General features: G+C 34.9%; 1 long non-coding RNA gene across 1 annotated transcript in view; it reads left to right on the top strand.

Annotated features, from left to right (window-relative positions):
• Positions 1–1752: 1752 nt before the first annotated feature.
• Positions 1753–24519, top strand: part of LOC133071924 (uncharacterized) — a 38636-nt gene continuing 15869 nt past the window's right edge. The window contains exon 1 of the long non-coding RNA XR_009696559.1: positions 1753–1838. This is a non-coding gene — a long non-coding RNA (uncharacterized LOC133071924). The remainder of the gene's footprint in view (positions 1839–24519) is intronic.

The following is a 24519-nucleotide window of genomic DNA, read 5'->3' as shown; positions in this document are numbered from 1 at the left end:
TGGCAGAGTAGAGAATTCCACAAAGCAACAAATAAGCTGACCTGAGAACTTTCATGGTCAAATCAATAAAGCAAACATGTCTATATCCACCTAAGACTAAGAAAAACAGTTAAAGCAAGCAATAAATTAAAAATCCTGGGGAAAAAAAGAATGAGCAGGAGATATTTGGAAGGATATGCATGAAGTGAAAGATAAGGCAGAACTGTAAACTGCTTGGATGAGATGTGAGTTAGCATCCCAACCCAGAGGCCATCCACACAGACTGCGAAAGGCTTTTTATTTTGTTTTTGGCTTGTTATTTTGGTTATGTTATTTTGTTTTTTGCATCAGTTGTTTAAAGAAATCTTTGGCAAATCACTGGATGATCACCAGTGTATTAGGATAGAGATATCAGTGATCACATATGACAGAGAATATAGGTTTCACAAAATAATAGCTAAAAAATTAAACATCAGCCCAGTTTTTCTCGTTCCAATCTTCCCCTTGGGAACTTCAATTTAACATGTATTAATACACATGAAGTTGTTTCTCAGCTTATTCTCTATTTTTTAAGTCTCTTTACTCTTTGTTTTGTTTTGGATAATTTCTATTGTTATATTTTTAAAATTCAAACCTCCTCCTCATCTCATCCAAACAAAACAATTTTTAAAATTCAGGCATTTTCCTCTCTAGAAGTTCAGTTTGTTTTTGGATTTGTTTTCATCTCTCTACTTAACATGCTTAATCTTTGCTCTTTTTCCTTGGTATATGGCTTCAAGTTATAATTAATATTTTAACATGCTTTCCTGCTAACTCTATCATATATTTAATTTCTGGGTATATTTCTATTCCTCTGTTTTTCTCCTTATTATGGCTTATATTTTTGTTTTATTATATGCCTGTTTATTATTGATATTTACAATCATCATGAATTTTACTATGTTAGTAACAGGATACTTTTGTATTCTCACTCATTCATTGAGTTTTCCTCTATCGTGCTCTTAGTACATATTTGAACAGTTTTGAACAGTGTGTTTGCTCATTTTGAGACTTGCTTTTAAACTTTAAGTATGACCAGAACAGAGCATAGTTCTTGGGCTGATTTTATCACACTACTGAGACAATACTCTTTTGACAATTCTACTCAATGGCCCATGAATTTATGACATTTTCAACCCTGGCTAATAGTAACATCAATTATTCTCAGCCCTACACAAGCTCCAGGATTATATCTGCTGCTCCATTTTAGTAGATTCTGCATGGCATTGGGTAGTTAGTTTCTTTTCACACATGCACTCACAGGTACTGAGTTAACACCTGAAGTGGACTCTACAGATTTTATTATTTTTTTTCTTTGCAGCTGTCTCCTGTAAATTATACCTGCCTTGCCTTCCCTAGACTTCCATATGCAAATCCTCATCACGGGGAACCTTTCAGGCTGTAACTCCATTCTTTTCTGGGCCACTGCCAAGGAACATCTCTCCAAATAGTAAGTTCAGGCAATTCTAGGGGTTGCCTCATTTCTTCCTCATGTCTAAGTTGTCACTGTTCTACACAGTTTTAATAGGCAAAAAAAAAAAAAAAATTCTATTTTATATGAAGAATTGGTATTGTTTCAGGCAGGAAGTTAGTTTTGTCCTTGTTGCATGAATTTTCCTGAGAGAAGAGGTCACTTGCAAAAGTTATGTTGCAGTGTTGGAACGAAGATCTGAGAGAAGAAACTTCAGCCAGGAAAAATGTTCAGTTAGATTTGGAATTTATATGTTAGAAGAAATAAACAATAGTGTGACTGGAGAATATTAAGCAATGGATGAGAAAAGAATGAGATAAAATTAAGCAGACACGGTACCAAAAATAGGGTAAGTAATGTGGGCCAGTGTATAATTAAAATTATGTTGTAGATTTCCTATGAGTAAACTCTAGAGCACTTATGACTGTCCAGAGAGAGGGTAGAGTGATTAGTTTATGGATTTTCTGGTTTGTTATTTTCAAGAATGTGCTATAATATCTTCTATCTGTAGTCTACTTGATAATGTGCCAAATGTAATTATAAATGCACCATCAATAGTTTTAATAGAAATTATGGAAATATAATTTTATCAGAATTTCTGTTATCATAGAGCACACACTTCTAGAAGTGCTATGAAAAATGTATATTTCTCATATATGCAAAAATCTTGATAGATAATTTTTCATAATTTGATGACAATTTGAAATGGTTTCATGACAATATCAATTACTATGGGCTGAATTTTGTGCCCCAAAATTCATACATTGTAGTTTAACCCTCAGTGTGACTATATTTGAACATAGGACCTTTAAGAGAAAATTGAGATTAAATGAGTTCATAAGGGTGGGCTGATAATCCAATTGGACAGGTTTTTTAAATAAGAAAAGGAAGAGACACAAGAAATGTGTGCACACAGAGAAAATGCCACATGAGGACACAGCAAGAAGGAAGTCAACTGTGAAGCAAGGAGAATCCTCAGGAGAAACCAATAACTTTATCTTGGACTTCCTGGATTCCAAAACCGTGAGAAGATAAATTTCTGTTGTTTCAGCCACCCTATCTGGAGTATTTTGTATGACTGAACTAGCAGTCTAATTAGCAGACTAATATACTAATAGTGAGTTGTGAAGCTCAAAAATCTTTTTAAAAAGACAAATATGGTCAACCTAGATAATGGAAAGACTGAATACATTTTCTATGATGGTTACAAAAAATGATAATATAAAATCTTTGTAATGTGACATGAAGTCAAAAAATATAGAAAAAAGGTGTTGTGGAGGTATATGAGACTGCCATTTAATTAAAATTTTATTTTTCTGTATTCTGTAATGATTATTATGCTTGCAGAGCTTAAAATATGCACATTTTACTTTTTGTTCTTATTCCAAAATATTCTCATAATTATTATCATTTTAAATTTTGATTTATTTTTCTTAATGTTGTAAGGTTCATATTTCATATAAGCCGAATCTACCTCTGGCTGTGAAGTCAGAGTGACCTGAATCTGAATATTCAGCATTCTCTGTGTCATCAATTTTTGTTCTGGATCCATTCAATTTCTTATCTCGTATTTATGTGAAGACAGTTTGAAACACAATTTAGTTTTCTAGAATTTAATGGCAAATCCATAGCAACTTTATCCATGCAATTGCTGTTACAAACTCTCTACTATGTTATTTTCCCCAATTTCACTCTATTTCCTTTACTTCTAAGAGCATTTGTAGGTCTAAATTTTTTTCTAAACTCGTTGTTTCTTGTATTTCAATCTTTTTGATGCTTCTGTCCACTTTAGACTTTTTCTCCTTTTTTTCCCCTTCATGGGTTCACTTTCAGTTGCCATCATTTCTCATGCTCTCTCTACGTATATAGTTTTAGATGAATTGGAAAGTAGCAAAGGTGTAAAAGAAAGTGGCATAAAAATGATTGGAAAACTAGAAAAGATAATGGAAGGAGACATTTTGAAATTAAATGCAAACAGTGGTTCAGAGAGTACAAACAAAAGCAGGTGGTAAGAGAACATTCTCCAACAACTAAAACCAGAAGGGATACTAAAAGGTCAGTGCATGGAGTGTACAACCAGGTTAGCAAACATCCCTCTCTCCCTCCATCAGAGAAGTAAATAGAAAAGTCACAGGAGACTTGATCAATAAAGGAACACTAAATAAAATTGCTACTGGGAAGCCAAAAACCCAAGGTTTCCACCAAAAGATAATTTGAAGTTGAAAAATTTCATGAAGGCACCTGAAGCTATATCCTCTAAAATTTCTGAAGAAATAAATGCTCACATTGGCCCAAGATATTGCTAAGAAATCAAGCTCTCTGCCACAATACATATAAATTTATTTTTTTAATGTTCTTTACTAGCTGTGTATATAACCTGTTAAATTTAGTTAACATCTCTTGGCCTGTTTCCCATTAATCAGTAACAAAACATCTCTCACTAGGTCATCATACAAATTAACTACATGAAGATTGCTAAGACAAGTGAACATAGCAATCCCTTAACAAATTGCAAGTTGCATCTGATGAATCTGGATATTCAAATTAAGCCTGTTTGCATTTTTGATAAGCAAGAAGAAAACATAATCTGAACACAGGTTTTAATTTTTATTTGGAAAGTGTGTACAATTATAGATGGACTGTCTATACTGGGAAGCAATATTCTTTGGTTCTTACAAGACTCAGGATTTCCATGGGCAAAATTGAATTAGAGAAATGAACAAGTTCTGGGTAAAATCCAAGCACCTATTCATTTTGGGTACTTCAGAATAAGAAAAGGATCGACCTGAACTGTTGTTATTTTTCCTAGGGGGATTACATTCAGTCAACTCTAGAGGGCAAGAGGAACAACTCTGATTAATGAAAGGTACCAACTGCTTAGTCAGGACCTTTAGTTTTTATCAAACACTTATAGCTCATCCTCTATCAAACCTTTTATCAGAGCTTATACTAAACTGCTGCATTCCAATATATCAAATTTATTTTGTCTCCTCTCTTTCGTATACTTGCTGTATAATAACAAGAGAGAGAATAGGGGTTCCTGGCTTATATAATCTTAAATGGGACTTGATGTCTCTGGATAAATGGGAGTCTTCTCTGGTTCATGGAACTTAGAGGTCTTCACATCGACATTCAGCATCATCCAGAGAGCAGTGCTCTATCCAGGTCAGACTGTCTGCAGAAAAGTTGTCTGCAAAACCAGCCTTAGATAGTAGATGTATCAAGTTATTGACTTTTCTTTCACTAAACACTTGATGAATATTTCTTTAGCAGCACCCTATTAGGTCATGAAGGATATAAAAGGCATACACGATATACCACTCAAAGGATTTATGGCATCTTTGTATAGATAAGGATAACAGGAAGCTTTTATTGAGAAGAACTGTGAGTGAATTGACAAAAAAAAAAAAATAGAGAAATCACATATAGGAAATTTAATATCCAAATCAGTCCTATAGACCAGTGGTCCTCAAACCTAAGTGTGCATCAGAATCATCTGGAAGGGTTGGTAGGTGTCTGATTCTCATAATTCTAACATTTTTGCCATATTTAGGTATGCTTTTAATGTTTGCTTTGTCTCTTCAAACATTTTTTGCTGTTTAGTATACTTTGTGATTTTTCTTTTAAAGTTGGACAGGCACTAGTTAAAAAGAAATTTTTCAAGAAGACCCTTAGTAACTGGATGGTAAGAGGGGATGCCGGAGAGTATTCTGCAGCCCCATGATTAAGTCTCAGTATTTTAGAGTGATTATGGTCTCTGAACTGTGAACTTCACATGAGCTTCTCAATTTTCCACCACCACCAATGACCTTAACTCAGACAGGTTGGCTGGGGTAAGCTGGAATTTGATATAATATGTTACATCCTTACCTTCTTACCCCGCTTTTGTACATCTCTGTCTAACTTCTTACAAACCAGCCTCACACAAATAATGCCAATTACCTAAACACATCCTGTACTTCTAGCACTTTTCGCTTTTCTTGTTTCCAGCTGGTTCAGTTCCAATGAGTCAAGTTAGAAGAGAGTGGAGTGAATAACAATCACTGTGAAATTCAGGCTTATGTAGAGACATATGCAAAGAGAAATGAGAAAGATCCTGAGATTAAAACACCAGGTTATATTAAAAATGAGGAAGCAGAAAAGAAATTGTAAACATTTTTGAAATATTATAAACATTGAATATGTGTTCTGGTGGGGGGTTAGTGAATATTAACTCATTTACTTTTCAGATGTGGAAACTGAATTTTGGAGAGCCTACACAGATTTAATGAACATCAAAGTCTAATTAGAAATAAAATCAAGGGCAAAACATTTCTTTTTACTTTCTGCCTATCATGCACTCCTCTATATCACTCACCCTTGACATGTACAGCTAAAGTAGTTTTCCATTTTTTGGATGGTGTTGTAATGATTAAAAGAAAAGATAATGGCAATAAAAGAATGTAATCCTTAAAAAAAAGAATGTAATCCTGTCTAAACCTGTGAATGATAATAACAATTATTTCCCATGTGGTATATTTCTCATGATACCTATGGCTCATGGTTACTTATCCTTCAAGGTCTACCTGAAGAATCCTCTATAAAGTTTCTTCTAATCAATGCAAAATTATGCATTTTTCCTTTCAAAATTCTGTACTTCTGCTGTTATAGCACTTAAAATTTTCTGCCATATATTGTCTCTTGATTGTTGTCTAATTACTACAATCTACAAATTGGTATTTACCAAACAGTTGTAATGATTCCAGGTACCACCTTAAGACAAAATGTGCTGATTTTGGAAATGCAAACATCTATGAATTTGAATGATAGTAATCCAAGGGAACTGTGGAGAATAACTGGACTTGAGTTTGTTAGCTTAATTAGGCATTGCCTCTAAGATTTCCTTACTAAATATTGGATATAACAGGTTTTAATTTAAAGCCAAAATAGGAAAATGGGAAATTAAATATAATTTTGGATTTCTGTCTTTATATAATCCATTTGAGAGATCATTCAAATAAAACATCATTTTTAATGTGTGGTGAGATAAGGATGTATACAGCAAAATATAAACTCTTATTATGTTTACCATTTGTGGAATTTAAGCATATAAAACCCTAATGATGAATGCAAAATGAGATTCAACATATACTACTCTGTGTAATACAGACTTCAAAAATGATATAAATATTCAGAGTTAAATGGTTTATTAACATTTGGAGTGGTCAGAGATGAAATATATCTTATTCTAGATAGTAACATTTTAACAAGATTTTATCAATCATTCTCAACTTTCAGGCAAGGAATAATAGATTTAAGTTGTATTCAAAATAATTAACTTTTTTCAAGATTGACTAAATCTGGAACACTCAAGAAAACAGTCTGTCAGAGTCTTTCAAAAAGTTAAAAATGAATTGTTTCATATTTTAGGCTATTGATGTTTTTATCTATCTGGAGGAAGTTAGACCAGATTTAATACATTCCCTTATCATTCTATGATATTGTGAATAAATTTGTATATAATTAATTAAAGTTATATGAATAATATAACTCTATATGTTAGAATGGAAGACATTACTGGGACCTCCTGCTAAAGAAAGAAAAAAGTGTAGAGGATCTAGAAAATAAACAGGTATTTTTTACCTTACAGAGAGCAAATGCAAAGCATGAGGCAGTAAGTATAGAATTACATTAAGTCCCAAATCCACTACTTAGAAGCCAGAAATGTTTACTTAAGTCCTTGGAATTTTATTACTTCATATATAACATGGAAATAATGATAATAACTGTTTACACTTTTTCATGGATCATTCAGTTCAGTTCAGTTCAGTCGCTCAGTCATGTCAGAATCTTTGTGACCCCATGAATCGCAGCACGCCAGGCCTCCCTCCCATCACCAACTCCCGGAGGTTACTCAAACTCATGTCCATCGAGTCGGTGATGCCATCAAGCCATCTCATCCTCTGTCATCCCCTTCTCCTCCTGCCCCCAATCCCTCCCAGCATCAGGGTCTTTTCCAATGAGTCAACTTTTTGCATGAGCTGGCCAAAGTATTGGAGCTTCAGCTTCAGCATCAGTCCTTCCAATGAACACCCAGGACTGATCTCCTTTAGGATGGACTGGTTGGATCTCCTTGCAGTCCAAGGGACCCTCAAGAGTCTTCTCCAACACCACAGTTCAAAAGCATCAGTTCTTTGGCGCTCAGCTTTCTTCACAGTCCAACTCTCACATCCATACATGACTACTGGAAAAACCACAGCCTTGACTAGATGGACCTTTGTTGGCAAAGTAAATGTCTCTGCTTTTTAATATGCTATCTAGGTTGGTCATAACTTTCCTTCCAAGGAGTAAGCATCTTTTAATTTCATGGCTGCAATCACCATCTGCAGTGATTTTGGAGCCCCCAAAAATAAAGTCTGTCACTGTTTCCACTGTTTCCCCATCTATTTCCCATGAAGTGATGAGACCAGATGCCATGATCTTAGTTTTCTGAATGTTGAGCTCTAAGCCAACTTTTTTACTCTCCTCTTTCACTTTCAAGAGGCTTTTTAGTTCCTCTTCACTTTCTGCCATAAGGGTGGTGTCATCTGCATATCTGAGGTTATTGATATTTCCTCCGGCAATCTTGATTCCAGCTTGTGCTTCTTCCAGCCCAGCGTTTCTCATGATGCACCCTGAATATAAGTTAAATAAGCAGGGTGACAAAAACAGCTTTGACGTACTCTTTTTCCTATTTGGAACCAGTCTGTTGTTCCATGTCCAGTTCTAACTGTTGCTTCCTGAAATGCATATAGGTCTCTAAGGATCAATTACATAATGATTTTAAAAATATTTCATAAATCATAGAAAAATTTACATTAGCAAATGTTTATTGTTAAATGAAAATTAATTTCAATAAATCCTAAAGAAACCATTTATACTTTGCTTATTGCTATATATTTAGCTTCTTTCACTCAGCCAGATATACAGTAGATGCTAGATAAAAATATCTTAAGTAAGTTGGAAACCTTATCTGATTACATTTCTCTAATGAAACTTGTGATGAGTAGTTTAAATTAGTGATAAAATCTGAAGAATATAGTTCATGAAAGTCCATTAGTGAGCTATACTTCAATCAAAACAAAGTAATCATTTTTCCTGAAAATCCTATTTTCTACTAGAATTTCATCTCTTTTTTAAACCTTAGCCATTGTTTGATCTCCATATTTGGAACAAAATATATACCCCCACACATGCTTAGCATAAATAGAATCAGATTTTTTTGATTTCTCCAAATATGAAAATAATAAGGCATAACAATTAACCATGCTATTGCTACTTCTATTAATCATTTTAAATATACTACATGGTTTTTAAGAGTTTACTTTTACCTAATGTAGAAACTGTTCATCTATATGTACTTTTATTCATTATTGTTGTAGGACACGTCTCAGTTTAGGATTTTAGGTACAGTGCTAAGCAATTTGTTTTGTGATTGACCAAGGAGATACTATAATTCACTACATAAGAAACATATCATCCTATTTTCTTAGACCATGTAAACAATGCAAAAGACCCTTCTTTTATCTGAATATCAATTTTCCTCTAAAGTATTTTGGGACAGAAAGCAGTGTAGAAGAATACCTTTAGAAATGCTTCCTCTATGACAATGATATGAAAGGTAGCCATTAGGTAGCATCAGAAGTATCAGCAATAGTAATATATTATCTTACTTTTATTGACTCTGTCATTAGCACTTAGTCTATTGCCTTAGTGAGGAGCTATACATAGAAGATATTACATCATTTATTTTATGCAACTCTGAGAGGTTTTTTTAATATACATATTCATTTAATTTTTGCTTAAACCGATTTATTTTCCATATGTTCTCAATAGTTTTTCACAAAAAACTGCAAATGCAATTATCAAGGAGATAAAGTATGGATTATTTATAGTTATATTTTAAACATGAAGGTATGAGATTCATATCAAGAATAAATATGTGTGAGGTCAGTGGGTGGCCGTATTGCAGTGGCTTTTGCTCCATGAAGAGAATTAAACTTTTAAGTAAAAAAATGATATAATGGTTAAGATTTCTGAAAGGTTTCTGTCTGAGCTAGACATTCCATTCATTCCCCAAAAGTGATATGTCATTTATCTTCACAAATCTGCATTTTCCCAAAGAGCTAAAGCTCCAGTGGCAGAGGGTGAACCCACCCTGCATGTGTCACTTGACCATCATTGAAATGTTGAATGAGTTAGACCCGTCCATATTTAGAATCCTTATTCCTGGTACTCAGACATGATAATTTTTCTTTCCCAATGAGATAGTGTCTGGCCTTTTGACTCATCCCAGTATGATGCCAAGTCAGACTGATGCAGGACTTTTAAAGTCCAAGCGGTTAGGCCTCTTAGATTTAAGGCAAATAATCTACTGTCAGATTTATAGAAAGAGAGATCTTTAAGGCTATGTAACAAAGAGAGCACTCCCTGAAAAGTCAAAAAAAATGAAACCCTTAAGTCACCTTTGTCATTCTTGTTTGAATCACAATGAAGGTCTTTGATTCTCACAAAAATGCAGGAAAATTGCATTTATTTGAAATTTCAGATCTCAGCTTCACAAACCTCTATGATAGAATGCAGGTTGTTCCAAAAAGTCAGTATTAAATGGATTCTCTATATAAAATATCTAATATAATCCCAAGTACTTTAAATTTTTCAAATTAACCATGTCTATTCAATGTGGAGATGGAGATATGTGTGTGTATGCGTATATGTGCTTGTGTAAATACAAAAATCTAATAGCATATTATCAAAAAATTGATTACACTTAAAAAAATATGTAGGATTCACCTTACAAAATCTCTAGTACAAAAAGAGCAAGTCTACTATCCAAAAATGTGGAAGGCAAGAAAAAGAAACAAATTAGAAATGGAAAAAAAGAGTTTAGATCACTGCTATTTTCTTATATTTTCTAATGATAGGAATATTGAAAGTATTCAGCAGACTTTGCCCATGTTTTATTATCTTGAGTGTGTATATGTATTTTCCTTTTCTCAGTTTTAAGTCACCAAGGAAAATATCTACTGAATATAAATCATAAAATACAGAACAGGAACTATGTTAGTAAACTGTTTCTATAGTCTGTCTGACTACGAAAATTTCTGTGTGTGTGAGTGTGTGTATGTGTGTGTATGTGCGTGCATACACACATGTTCATGTGCACACATGATCTGCTTACATTCTGCTTAGCTTAATTCACGATTTTTGGTCAAAGAGGCTGTTAGCATATTTAATCTTTATTATCATTATTTCGCTTGAAGACCTTGTTTAATTGTTTGCTTGATTGACATCTCTTCCTAAAACAGAAAGAGGTAAGCTGAGTCCCCAGTGTCTTTTCTCCAGAGCAGACTGTGCTTCAGGGCTGACCTCACTACTGCACACAGAAACTACAGATTCGTGATGGGACCAAAGTACATTTGGTAAAATGATCCTTTCTCTCAGTCTACATTCAAATGCCAAGAGTTTGCTGAGAGCTAAGGGGGCAACGTTAACTCAGCCAATAGCAGAAAACCAGGAGTTTCTAGCACAGTATTCAGACACAGTTCACTTTGCTGCAAATGAGCTAGACGGTTTATTCTCCAACATGAATACTCTGATATCCAAGCTCAGATGAAGTCAGGGTGACAGGCTGAAGCTCTCTTCTAGCCATGAATGACCATGGGAGTTGGTGTGATGTGGTCATCCCAGGTGTTGTTAGAGGTAAAGAACCTAACTGCTAATGCAGGAAACCTAAAAGAAGCAGAATCAATTCCTGGGTCAGGAAGATCTGGAGGAGGACATGGCAACCCACCCCAGTATTCTTGCTTGGAGAATCCCACGGACAGAGAAGCCTGGTGGGCTACAGCCCATAGGGTCTCAAAGAGTCAGACATGACCGAGGCAACTTAGCACACACGCACCTGTCTTGGGTTACACACTTTTCCTGACTAGGTACATGTGTTGGTTTTCTTATATAAATGACCCAGAAATTTCAGCAGAAATGTCTGTTACGAGGATGATGAACAGAATCTTTGAGAAAGGAAAATATAGAAGGCCATAGTCCTTCTTCCAGCAACCTTTCCTAAAGTGCCTGGCTCCTGTGCACACATCCAGGTCGGTCCCCTTCATATGAGAACTTTTCTTAAAGTAAATTATAACCTCCACCACAGGAAATCTTCCCTTTGTCCTCTCATTCTCCTTGCAACTCAGAACCCGCTTGTACGTCACGCACTGCAGTCCTGGATCATTATGAAAAACAGAAAACACTGTTTTCTCTATTTTCTACCCAGAGACCATCTCATTTTACTACAGTTTCAAAGGAAATCTTGTAAATGTAGCTGGGGAAATAAATGAACAAAACATAACACGTAACCAACCATTCTCTACTTATTGATTAAACATGTAATCAGTTCCTTGTTTTTCAAAGACCATCACTATTTTTGATTCTCAAAATTTCTCTACAAAAGAAAAAAAGATCACACAATTCCTTTGGTTTCACTTGTATAATTAAGAGATCACCAATATATGAATACAATACGTAAGTTTTCTTCTCACACCTCTTGGCCTGCTTATTTAATCATAATATGGGTTTGTACTAATTTAAAGGGTAGGTTTAAAAACTGAAAAAATCATTCTAAATTTAATTATTTTAGTAAATAGTTTAGTTTTGAAATCATAAGAAACATATTAAAAATATTAGAGCAAATAGCTTTCAGAAGGTCATTGTTTTCATTACAGCCAGAAATCACCCTATATATTACAGATATTATTTAATATTGTCCTTGCTGATTAGCAGCTAAGAGTCTCTAATCACTATTATGCTATCCATTCCAGGATGGGGTTTATAAAATAATAAGATAGTAGTAAAATTAGATGTAATATTAATATGATCCTATCTGGTTCACATACATTCCTGGTAGTGTGACTTTCAATTACAGAAATGGCCCCTTTAAAGACAAGAAAAAGAGGGGGAAATGTATATGTGTGTGTGTGTGTGTGTGTGTGTGTACATATATATGTGTGTGTATGTAATATATATTATATACACATCATCCATTTCAGTGTATCTTTTTCTCCACCACTGACAAAAATATATACTTAGGCAAATACATATGGCCAGATTCACTATTTTTCTTTTCTTGTTAGCTTCCCATCAGAATGTTTTTTACCTGTAAACTTATTAAAAACTTTACATTTAGAAAACATAATTTTTAAGTTGCTGAAAATAAATAGAAATATAGACATATGATTCTGTCATCATTAAAAGTATTTAAAAACAATGAAAACATGTTTTAATGATTATATACATTTTTATGATTACAAACATTTAAGTTATTTTTGTAAATTTTTTTTTGTAAATTTTTTAAATGTTGTACTCTGCTCTTCATGCTGTGTCGAAGAAAATGCCAGGCTTAAAAAAGGCATTCAGCAACTATTTATTTGAACAAATAAATTATGAAAGATGGAAGAGTGACCAAACAATGCAAGATATGGTTAATTCTAGGGAGGAATGGAGTGAGGTAATAATATGATGAAAAGGCACCCAGCTGACCTTTCCTCCTGTATCTATAGGTTTTATTTTAATTAGTACACACAGATATATATTATATAATCTAAAACAATAATATTAGAGGACTTGCTCTATAGTATTTTTTATGTTTCAAATATTTATTTTAAATTTAAAAATAATTTATAATAAAATAAAATTATTCAAGTAGACAAATATTTAAAGAATAAAAAGAAATTGAAAGAGAAAACAGATTTCACTATTCTATAAAAACCTAGAACATGTTATAAATTGAAGAGGGCTGGCTTAAGAAGTAGTGATGTTTTTCTGTTTTTTAAACAGAGGCTTAAAGGAGCCTATTTTGTACCAGGTAGGGCTTATTTACCAGGTGATAGATGAAGGAACATATACCTATATCTTTTCCCAAGTGTATAATTCAGTGAGTTTTTTCAAATCCATCTAATGTATTTTTCTGTGTGCTATGCTCCTAGAAAATAGTATATTGAGAGTTAATGAATAGAAACCAACCCTTTTCCTTAAAGTAGATTTTTTTTTCTATACAAGAAAGATAATTCCATCATACAAAAGAAAATATTCAAATTAAAATGTCTCTAACATATACCTCTGTGTGTGTGATTGTGTGTGTGTCTGTGTGTGTGTGTGTGTTCTCTCTCTTAAAAATCTTTCCCAAAACTGTGAGAATCCAGCCAGTGTATACTTGGTTCATCCAACAATTTTTCTTTAGTCTAAAGCGGAATCATAGCAGTGCTGTTTTGGTAATAAATATACTCAGCTTCCTTAAGTGTCATTTAAAAATCTTTTGCAACAATAAACACATTTTAAAAATGTTCTATGGCATATTCTATTTCAGAGTAAAACCTTTTCTTATTTATAGCATATTTAATTTTACACAGCAACAACTTTCTTCTTAATTTTTAAATATAGTCATATTATGTATTTTTCTATTAGCTTGTAATTTAGATTATGAAAAATAAGTGGGTTTGTTTGCACCTCAGAGCAAATTGGAATCAAAACAAATTACATGATCTGAGATTTCTTTTTTTAATTTTTAATTAATGTCACTGAAGTACTTGATCCTGACATTTAAGTACTTCATTTAGCTAATGATTCACTCAACATATTAACAGTAAAGACTGGAAGCACAGAATACAAGTAAAGATTTGTATTTGTTTATACATATAAAAAGCCAATAATTAAATCAATTATTAATCTAAAATTTCATTCAGAATTCAAAAATGAAAAAATCTGGTTTAATAAGTAGATTAGTTTAAGAATAAAGTTATAAAATACCATGGCTAAAAACATTTTAAAAGAGGAAACATTAGATTGCCCATTTATCTCTAGGACCCTTTTGGATTTTAGGTGTTTACATTATTTGTATTTAATGTCTTTGAAGTTCTATAAAAATACCATTTATCCATACTACATCCAAGGAGGATGGTGGAAATAGTTATTTAGTTAATTACAGGATGAATTCACAGTTTATTTCTCTCAACACTGATGGGCATCTGTTGAACATCAGATCATGTGCCAGATGCTAGAGTGACAATGAAAAAAAAATCTTACTCATTGGTCTTTGGTGGAATTTGATGTGACATAAAAGACAGAGATTTAGAAAAATTATTTCAATGCAATATGGCAGAAGCTGTGAGAATTTATGCACACAATGCTATAAACGTGAAGAAAAGCGTGCTTTAGACAAGGAACATCGGATCTCAGTACGGTGATCCTTCCTGCCTAGGTGTTAACAAAGAGCTTTGGTTGAAAATGATTGTGTGGTTTTGTCAGATTTCTACTCAGTTCTACCACACAGTCAGCCAAAGCCTTAGGCAGAAGTTTACTCTTCTTCTTCTATTATGTATAACTTCACTGCTTACTGGTTTCTCTCTGCTGAAAAGAAAATCTCTTTATACATAAGTTCTTCATATCTCATTTGTTGTCCAGACACACTGCTCTGTTCAGATTCTTTCCTCTCTTGGAGGCCTTTTCCTCTCTTAGAGGCCTCTTCACCCCAGTGATTCATGAGTAAACTATTCCTCTGCCCCTTAACATTTCTATGGCCTTCATTAAAACATTCACCATTTTCACTAATCTATAATGTTTCTAATCACCCTGAGCAGGAAATCACTTTTTAACCCATTTCACCTTCTGTGCCATGAAGATACGGTCAGATATCTCAGAAATTACATTTTTGAGACAGAAGCTATAATTTTATTTGTGCTTAATATGTGATTTAGAATAAATACAATGACAAAACAGCTTTGGGAATGCTAGATCATCCACGTATTTGCATGGTAATAACTACACTACATATTTCTCTCTTTCCCCCCTGTGATTTATGGCATTTTTAATTTTGATATGTGAAAATTTAACATTATAAATGTAATCTCTTGTCATTATGAGACTGTTGGTTGCTTTTGTGAAATTTCTGGGTTAATAAATTAATTTATGTACCACCTTAGTGACTAAACAACAACATAAACCTGCTGTTAAGTCCCTAAACTGAGTCTGACTCTTTGTAACCCAGTGGACTATAACCAGTCCATTCTTCTGTTCCTGGGACTTCCCAGGCAAGAATACTGGAGTGAGTTGCCATTTCCTTCTCTAGGGGGATCTTCCTGACCCAGGGATTGAACCTGCTTATCTTGGCAGGCAGTTCTTTACCAGCGAGGCACCTCAGTTTAGTTCAGTTCAGTTCAGTAGCTCAGTCATATCTGACTCTTTGTGACCCATGGACTGCAGCATGCCGGGCCTCCCTGTCCATCACCAACTCCCAGAGCTTACTCAATTCATGTCCATTGAGTTGGTGGTGCCATCCAACTGTCTCATTCTCTGTCGTCCCCTTCTTCTCCTGCCTTCAATCTTTCCCAGCATCAGGGTCTTTTCCAATGAGTCAGTTCTTCACATCAGGTGGCCAAAGTATTGGAGTTTCAGCTTCAACATCAGTCCTTCCAATGAATATTCAGGACTGATTTCCTTTAGGATGGACTCTTTGGATCTCCTTGCTGTTGGAGTTTTCGCGAACATGACAGTTCAAAAGCATCAATTCTTCTTTGGCACTCGGCTTTCTTTATAGTCCAATGCTCACATCCATACATGACTATTGGAAAAACCATAGCTCTGACTAGACGGACCTTTGTTAGCAAAGTAATGTCTCTGCTTTTAAATAAGCTGTCTAGGTAGAGCATAACTTTTCTTCCAAGGAGTAAGGGTCCTTTGATTTCATGACTGCAATAACCTTCTGCAGTGATTTTGGAGCCCCCCAATATAAAGTCTGTCACTGTTCCACTGTTTCCACATCTATTTGCCATGAAGTGATGGGACCAGATACCATGATCTTAGTTTTCTGATTGTTGAATTTTAAGCAAACTTTTCACTCTCCTCTTTCACTTTCATCAAGAGGCTTTTTAGTTCTTCTTCACTTTCTGCCATAAGGGTGGTGTCATCTGCATATCTGAGGTTATTGATATTTCTCCCGGCAATCTTGATTCTAGCTTGCCCTTCATCCAGTCCAGCATTTCTCATGATGTACTCTGCATATAAATTAAATAAGCAGGGTGACAATATACAGCCTTGACATACTCCTTTCCTGATTCGGAACCAGTCTGTCGTTCCATGTCCAGTTCTAACTGTTGCTTCCTGACCTGCATACAGATTTCTCAGGAGGCAGCTCAGGTGGTCTGGTATTCCCATCTCTTTAAGAATTTTCCACAGTTTGTTGTGATCCACACAGCCAAAGGCTTTGGCATAGTCAATAAAGCAGAAGCAGATGTTTTTCTGGAACTCTCTATTGAGGCATCTAGGAAACCAATAAATTAGGTTGGTAGAGAGAGAGAGAGCAGTTTTAAATTCACAGGAAAATAACTGAGGGGAAGATATAAACATTTCCCATATAACACCTGCCCCACAGATGCATAGCTTACCCCTCTCTAGAGTGGCACATTTGTTACAATTGATGAGCCGACATTGGTATATCATAATCACCTCAAGTCCATAGTTTCCCTTAGGGTCCCATTGCTTTTCCACTTTGCAATAATATTAATTTTCAAGTGTATGCAAAGCAAAAGCATGCAGACCTACTGTACCTTACATAGAAATTTATCTTCACTTCAATATGCTGTCAACTTTTCTAAGTCTAGACACAAATATTCAGAATGTATATGGAGCTTAAAGACTAACATTTATCATTTATTTTATTTTAAGCACATAAAACAAGCATAAATATTATTGAAGAATTAGTAAGCTCCTAATTGTCATTTTTATGGGGTTTAGCCATAATGAATTTTCCATTACTCAATATTTCATTAAAATGTCTAATTTAAATGATCTACAGACTCTAATTAGGTTCCAGGGAAACAACAATCATGCTGTTCCTAGCAACAACAAAGGAAAGTGGAATGGGTAAAAAGCTGGAGCCCATGTTATAGCTTCCTTAGATATAATGATCCATTTTAACTGAGAAGGAGAATATTACTATACTCAGGATGCTGTAACAAAGTACAAAAGACTTAGTGGCTTCAGCAGGAGGAACTATTTTTCTGGAGGCTGGAAATCCAAAATCATGGTCCTTGGAGAATTGGTGTCCAGTGAGACCTCTCTCCTTGGATTGTAGATGTCTGCCTTTTTGCTGTGATCCCACATGGCCTTCCTCTGTGCTTGTGTGGAGAGAGAGAGATGTCTGGTGTCTCTTCCTCTTCTTTTAAGGATACTAGTTCAATTCAATTAGGGTTCCATCCTTATGACTTTATTTAACCTTAGTTACCTGTCTAAAGGCACTATCATCAAATATCATACTGGGGTTGTAGGTTCAACTTACAAATATTAGAGAGAGGCATAGTTCATTCCATAACAAACGAACTAAGTGAAGCTTAGTTCAAAGTGAACTTTGAACTATCAAAGTGAAGCTTTGATCTCATGTAGTATTCTTGAATATATTTTAGAAACACTTGCATTATAATTTAAAGCACAAACTTAAAATACATTACAGGTTGCACTAGATATAAGTCGTCTACACATTAATGTACTGTTAATATACCTACCTTACTATTTGTACTGTATTCACTGATGTAATAGTCCATCAGCAAGAAACCGCTGCTCTTCTATTGTCCTTTAAAGGGTTGCAGCCATGATTCCTATTTAGAGGAGCCATGATAAAAGTCTGTAGATTAGATGGTGAATATAATTAGAATATGACTGAACCTCTTTAAATAACCTATTTTTATATACGCCTGCTTAAGATAATGTTGCACTATGGTGGACTCTACAAATTACAGATCTAATTACAATGTATTGGGCACTGTAATGGATAAGTAACTCATTTATCCAGTACTCCTTTTATTCAAGGAGCCATATATCTTCCAGTCAACAGAATTCCTGTTCATTCAATGGGAACGATGTCAGCCTATTCCTTTCCCATTTCTTGTATAACCTCCTTGGCATTAACATTAACCAGATATGCACCATCTCCATTATACTTCTTTTCCATTATAAGTCACTTGTTCACGTATCAGTACCCATTAATTTCAGTGCCTTCTTGAAATTCGAGTAATGATGTCAGCTGGACTTGCTTATGTATCTGTGTTTAGCTGATTAACTATATAATCTAGTGTGACACATTTACAGGTGTGCTGGCAGACTGTCACTTGGGGTCACAGGAGCAATTGGGTCACCACAGACTCTTGTTATCCTGAAGATTAGTCAAGCCTTGTTCACATGGCAGCATAGGGCAAATCCTGAAATGCAAGTACTTTCTAAGTCTCAGTATCATATTGTCTCTTGCCCATTAGCCAAATCAAATAATATGGTGAACCCTAAGTCACCATGGGAAGAGCTGACTCATTGGAAAAGACCCTGATGCTGGGAGAGATTGGGGGCAGAAGGAGAAGGGGACGACAGAGGATGAGATGGTTGGATGACATCACCGACTCGATGGGCATGAGTTTGAGTAAACTCCAAGAGTTGGTGATGGACAGGGAGGCCTGGCGTGCTGCGATTCATGGGGTCACAAAGAGTTGGACACGACTGAGTGACTGAACTGAACTGAACCGAACTGAAGTCACAATGGGAAGGGACTACCAAGATGTGGACAAAAAGAGATATGAACAACATGGGACATTATGGCAGTAATACACCACGGCAGAGAAAATGTCAGGATTATTTTGGCGCCTTTGGTCAAAATAGAGGGTACATGTTTGAGGAAGCTTAGAAATTGGATTAAGAAATGTAAGAATTTTTATCTGATATCAACTGCAAGTTAGGGGGTTTCCACAACCACCCTGAGACTCATTAATGTGCTAGAATGATTCATAGAACTCATGGAAAGCTGTTATACCCATGGTTATGGTTTATTACTCTTAAAGGACACAAATTTATATTCACCAGGAGAAGAACTGCATACAGCATAGTCCAGGAAAATTCCAGCTATGAAACATCAAGTTTCACTCTGTGGAGCTGAGTACAGTATTACTTTCCTTTTAAGGATGTGTATGCTGCAGGAGAAGATAGTGTATTAAAAAGCAGAGACATCACTTTGTCAACAAAGGTCAGTATAGTCAAACTATGGTCTTTCAATAGTTATGTATGGATGTGAAAGTTGAACCATAAAGAAAGCTGAGCACCAAAGTATTGATGCTTTTGAAATGTGGTTCTGGAGGAAACTCTTGAGAGTCCCTTTGACTGCAAGGAGATCAAACCAGTCAATCCTAAAGGAATATTCATTGCAAGTACTGGTACTGAAGTTGAAGCTCCAATACTTTGGCCATTTGATGCAAAGAACCAGCTCATTGGGAAAGACCCTGATGCTGGGAAAGATTCAAGGCAGGAAGAGAAGGGGGCAACAGAGGATGAGATGGTTGGATGGCATCACTGATTCAATGAACATGAATTTGGGCTTCATTGCATAAGCATGGTTGACTGATCACATAACTGATCTCAGACTCTAGCCCTTCAAGACTTCAAGGAAATATCACATTACCCAAAGTCCCCACACTAAATCACTCTTACACTCTTATACTCTTATCCCCAGGCAAACAGAGACACTCCATCAATCGATGTACATTGGCTTTAATCTCTGTAGAACCCTAAATAATACAGTAACTGTAATAATTTTAAGGAGATCACTCTGGAAATAAAGTGGATATTATTGTATTAAGGCAGGCAGGATAATGGGACCCCAAAGATATTCCTGTCCTAATCCCACAAACCCGTGAATATGGCAAAAGGAGCTTTGCAGATATCATAGAGTTTAGGAATCTTTAAGTGAGAATACCCTGGATACCTGGGTGAACCCAAGTTAGTCATATTAGATCATATTAATCTCTATTTAAAAGTAGAGAGTCTTGCCTGACTGAGGAGGTAATCCAAAGTGAGTGAGATCTGATCCTCTATCACTGGCTTTGAAAACAGAGAAAGAAGGATGTGAATCTGGGAATGTGGCAGCCTCTGGTATTTGGAAACAACTCTTAGTTTACAGCTAGCAAGAAAATGGGGACATTAGTCCTACAACTACAAGGAACTAGATTCTGCTAACAACCCAAATGGACAGAAAATAGATTCTTCATTTAGTCTCCAAAAAAGAAGCACAGCCCTACTAACATTTTATTTTAGCCTTTTTATACACATGTTCTACTTCTACAGACATAAGTTTTCTTTCTTTTTTTTTTCTAAATAGTATGTTGTTTTAAATGACTAAGCTTGTGGCTATTTATTATGGCAACAATTGAAAACCTAATGAAGGAGTAAATATCCACTTTCATCTTAGAAGTCAATTTCTAAAATTAAATGTAAGTATGTGAGGCATAATAAATAATAGAAAGGTCTTTTTTTACCTTTTCTTGGCCCAGAGTAACTAAAACCTTTTAAATTTCCTGACAGATAGGAACATCTTTTGTTACTCATAAGAATTCTTTTCTGAACACACCAAAATCTATACCTATTTAATAAGCCTATATACCTATATAATAAGCTAACCTATTTTGGGGTGCCTAAATTGCTTCAGGATGGGGCTGGTCTCCAGAATGACCAAGTGATTAGATGGTTGGAAATTTCAGCCCCATCTTAGGCTCTGGGAGGGAGAGAGATATGGCTATAAATTAAGACTCATGTAAACTCTTGAACAAGGAGTTTGATGAACTATCATACTGGTGAATTGTATCCACATGCTGGGAGGGGGTGCATCCAACTTCTATTTACTTCTCCCTATGTATAATATCACTTTATCTTGTTAACATCTGTATTCTTCATAATACTCTTTGTATAAACTGGTAAATGTAAGTAATGTTTCTCTGAGTTCTGTGAGTTGCTTGTGAAAATTAATTGCACCTAAGAGGGGATCACAGAGATTTCTGATTTATAGCCAGCTGTTCAGAAGCATATGTGACAATATGGACTTGTGATTGATAACACAGAGAGTGTGAGTGGGGCTGGGGAAATCTTTGGGGTGGTGCCCCTAATCTGTGGGTTCTAATGAAAATTCTTGGATAGATAGTGTCAGAATTGAGTTCGCTTATAGTATGCATTATCTCCTGAGATTGGATAATTGCTTAGAGGTGTTGGAAAACACATAGAATTTCATAGATATTTATAAGCAACACACCTGGAGACCTTCCAAAGTCTTCTAATTTATATATACCAAAGCAACGTATTAGTTTCCACATACAAAAGCTCAGAAAATATATGCTGAAATATGTTGAATACAAGAGCGGAAAGTGAAAGTGAAAGTCACTCAGTCATGACCAACTCTCTGTGTTCCCATGGACTATAGGAATTCTCTAGGCCAGAATACTGGAGGGGGGAGCCTTTCCCTTCTCCAGGGGATCTTCCCAACCCAGGGATCAAACCCAGGTCTCACACATTGCAGGCGGGTTCTTTATCAGCTGAGACACAAGGGAAGCCCACAAGAGCAGAAGAGGCCATTAAAGAGAAGTTTCAATGCAGAAGGTGGAAAGATGTTTCAGCTCCTCTGGGAGCTGAGATATCCACTCTCCCCCAGTAATCTCCGTTCACCCAGATTGCATCTCACTCCACATCAAGTGCTGATGCATCTTCTAAACCAGCTGCATAAACCCATTATTTGTCCCTGTGATTGTTTCAGGGATGGCACTAACCTAGAATTAATCTAATCTCTCTGTGCATTTCTCCATCTAAAGGGGTTGGTTCCCAGGGTATCCAACTTGGAACATTAATCTTGATGTCCAGGCTTTATATCTGATTGTTGAAGTAAGGTAAGCTCTTTGTTCTTCTAGACAGTTTGTTGTACAAATGTGTGGATTGGAGCAGGTGAAATCATTTTACTGCCCCAGGAAAAGCTACCTGACTCTGAAACATTTATATAAAAAAAAGGCAGCAGAGAGGACACAGAGTGCAGAGAGAACTAAACAAAGCAATGCATTAACAAAAATTCTTAAGAATGCATGATAGTCTGAAATTGCTTCCTTTTATTATTCAAGCTGGTTTCATTGAGTTTTCAATTATTCCGAACAGCCAACAATTAAACTTTCTTATTAGCCATTTCATAAAACTTTAGGGTTACTCCTTAAGAGCTGGACTTAACACATAAGAAATTTACAAATGTGAAGAATTTATTGTAAAATGGTAGTCATAGAAATAATTAGGAAAATGATAAAGTTAATTCTAGTAATTAAAAGGCTACCCATCTGTATACTATGCTTTTCCTCAAGTAGCATCTCATTCAGGAAACCGTTTCTGACTTTTTAGGCTACACCGGAGTCTTGTCCCACACTTTCTTAGTAATCTGTGTGTATTTTTATCATGTAATTTAAAGTAAATTGGAAGTCTGTTTTGATATAGCAACCTCTTGCTTTTGAATAAGCTGAACTACATTAAGATATCAAGCACCTATTAGTGTCTGACAAGTAAAGGTGTTTAACAATATTGGTTGAATTGAACTACCACAAAAAGGTGAGTATGACCCATTTTCTACTTGTATTAAGCTAATGATCTCATATATAGATCTATAGAAACAAATCTATAAGGCATTTTGCCAAGTCCCTGCAGGTTGCCTTGGCTCTCCTGAGTTGGAAAGATGCTAAGATATTTATCTATGGGTTTGTTAAGGTTTATTTCAAGAGACTGTTAATGTGGTTGCTTTCACATTGAGTGTTTTACCACTATTCAAGATTCTTTTAATTCGGCCAGATTATTTATAGCATGTCATCAAGAGACCTCAAAGACATCATTGCCCAAAGTACTTACAGATACTTCCCACTTGGAAGAGAATCTCTAAGTCCACTTCAGTTCTATTTTACTTATTCAAAAAAGCTCACAGCTACAAAGGTTTTGTATTAAAGAAGAATTAGATAAAAGGAGAAGGAAATTATGTATCAAGTGACCTAAATTAGACAATAGAATGGCTTTTTCTTAGAGTTCATTTGCTTTTATTCTATTATCACTATCACTTCATCTTTTATTTCAAACAAATTAGCCAACTGACAAGTGAAAAGTCCAGATTATTACTGAAAGGAGCGCCATTCAAATAGAGAAAGGGAGAGTTATACTTAATACTTCTTTCAGCCTAAAATGTCAGAAATTCCAAGTTTGTAGTTCAAATGAGATATAATAGCTCTCTATAGCAAAACATTAAAGCTAATATCTTAGTTTGTTAAAAATGACATTATCACATAGGTCTATGCTAAACTAGTAAGGAGATTTAGAAAACCTGAACAATACAGAGCTAGGATTTCAGAATTTTATAATAGAACTAAGACTTCAGATGTCCAGATCAAGATAGAAAACAGAAATGGTTAGAAATCCCTTTTATATTTAATACAATTTATAAAATACATTTCTGAAATTTTTCTGAAAAACACCCTCTTAGATTACATATATATTACTAGTGCTTTTTAGTCTTCTTTGTATACTTTTTGTTGTTTAGTCTCTAAGTTGTGTCTGACACTTTGTGACCCATGGATTGCAGCATGACAGTCTTACCTGTCCTTTATCATCTCCTGGAGGTTGCTCAAACTCATGTCCATTGAGTTGGTTTTGCCATCCAACCATCTCATCTTCTGTCCTTCCCCTATGTTTTAGTTTTTATAACTTCTTGGGGCTTTTTTTGTAATAGGAGAATGAACTGTTATATCCTGTTTTGTTTATATTGAGGAATTATATTTGCATTGGGTTTATTTATATATTTTATAAAATTCAATAACCTATCTGGCTAATACATAATGGGTTATTTCCATTCATATATAAAACTATTTTTAATTGTGAAAGTAAAACTTAAAAGCAAAATAAAATATAGTCACTGAGTTAAATATTTTGAGTCCAAGCATGAAAAGGAAAGAGGGAACATCCCTAAACAAATTTATCTCCATTTACCTTAATTATGCCTCTATAACTATTCTAATATTTCCTGTTTTCTGAAGTAAATTTCCTCATGTTTAAACAAAGGCTTACATTTTCCAAAGCCAGCTTTCTCTCTCCTTTCTGCTATCTATAAAAATATAATGCCAAAGGGATGCTATATAATTTACAATATGAAACAT

Source organism: Dama dama, chromosome 17, assembly GCF_033118175.1.
Source record: "Dama dama isolate Ldn47 chromosome 17, ASM3311817v1, whole genome shotgun sequence".
Classification (NCBI taxonomy): Eukaryota; Metazoa; Chordata; class Mammalia; order Artiodactyla; family Cervidae; genus Dama; species Dama dama.
Note: the sequence above shows the minus strand (reverse complement) of the source record. Positions and strands in the feature narration are given on the sequence as shown.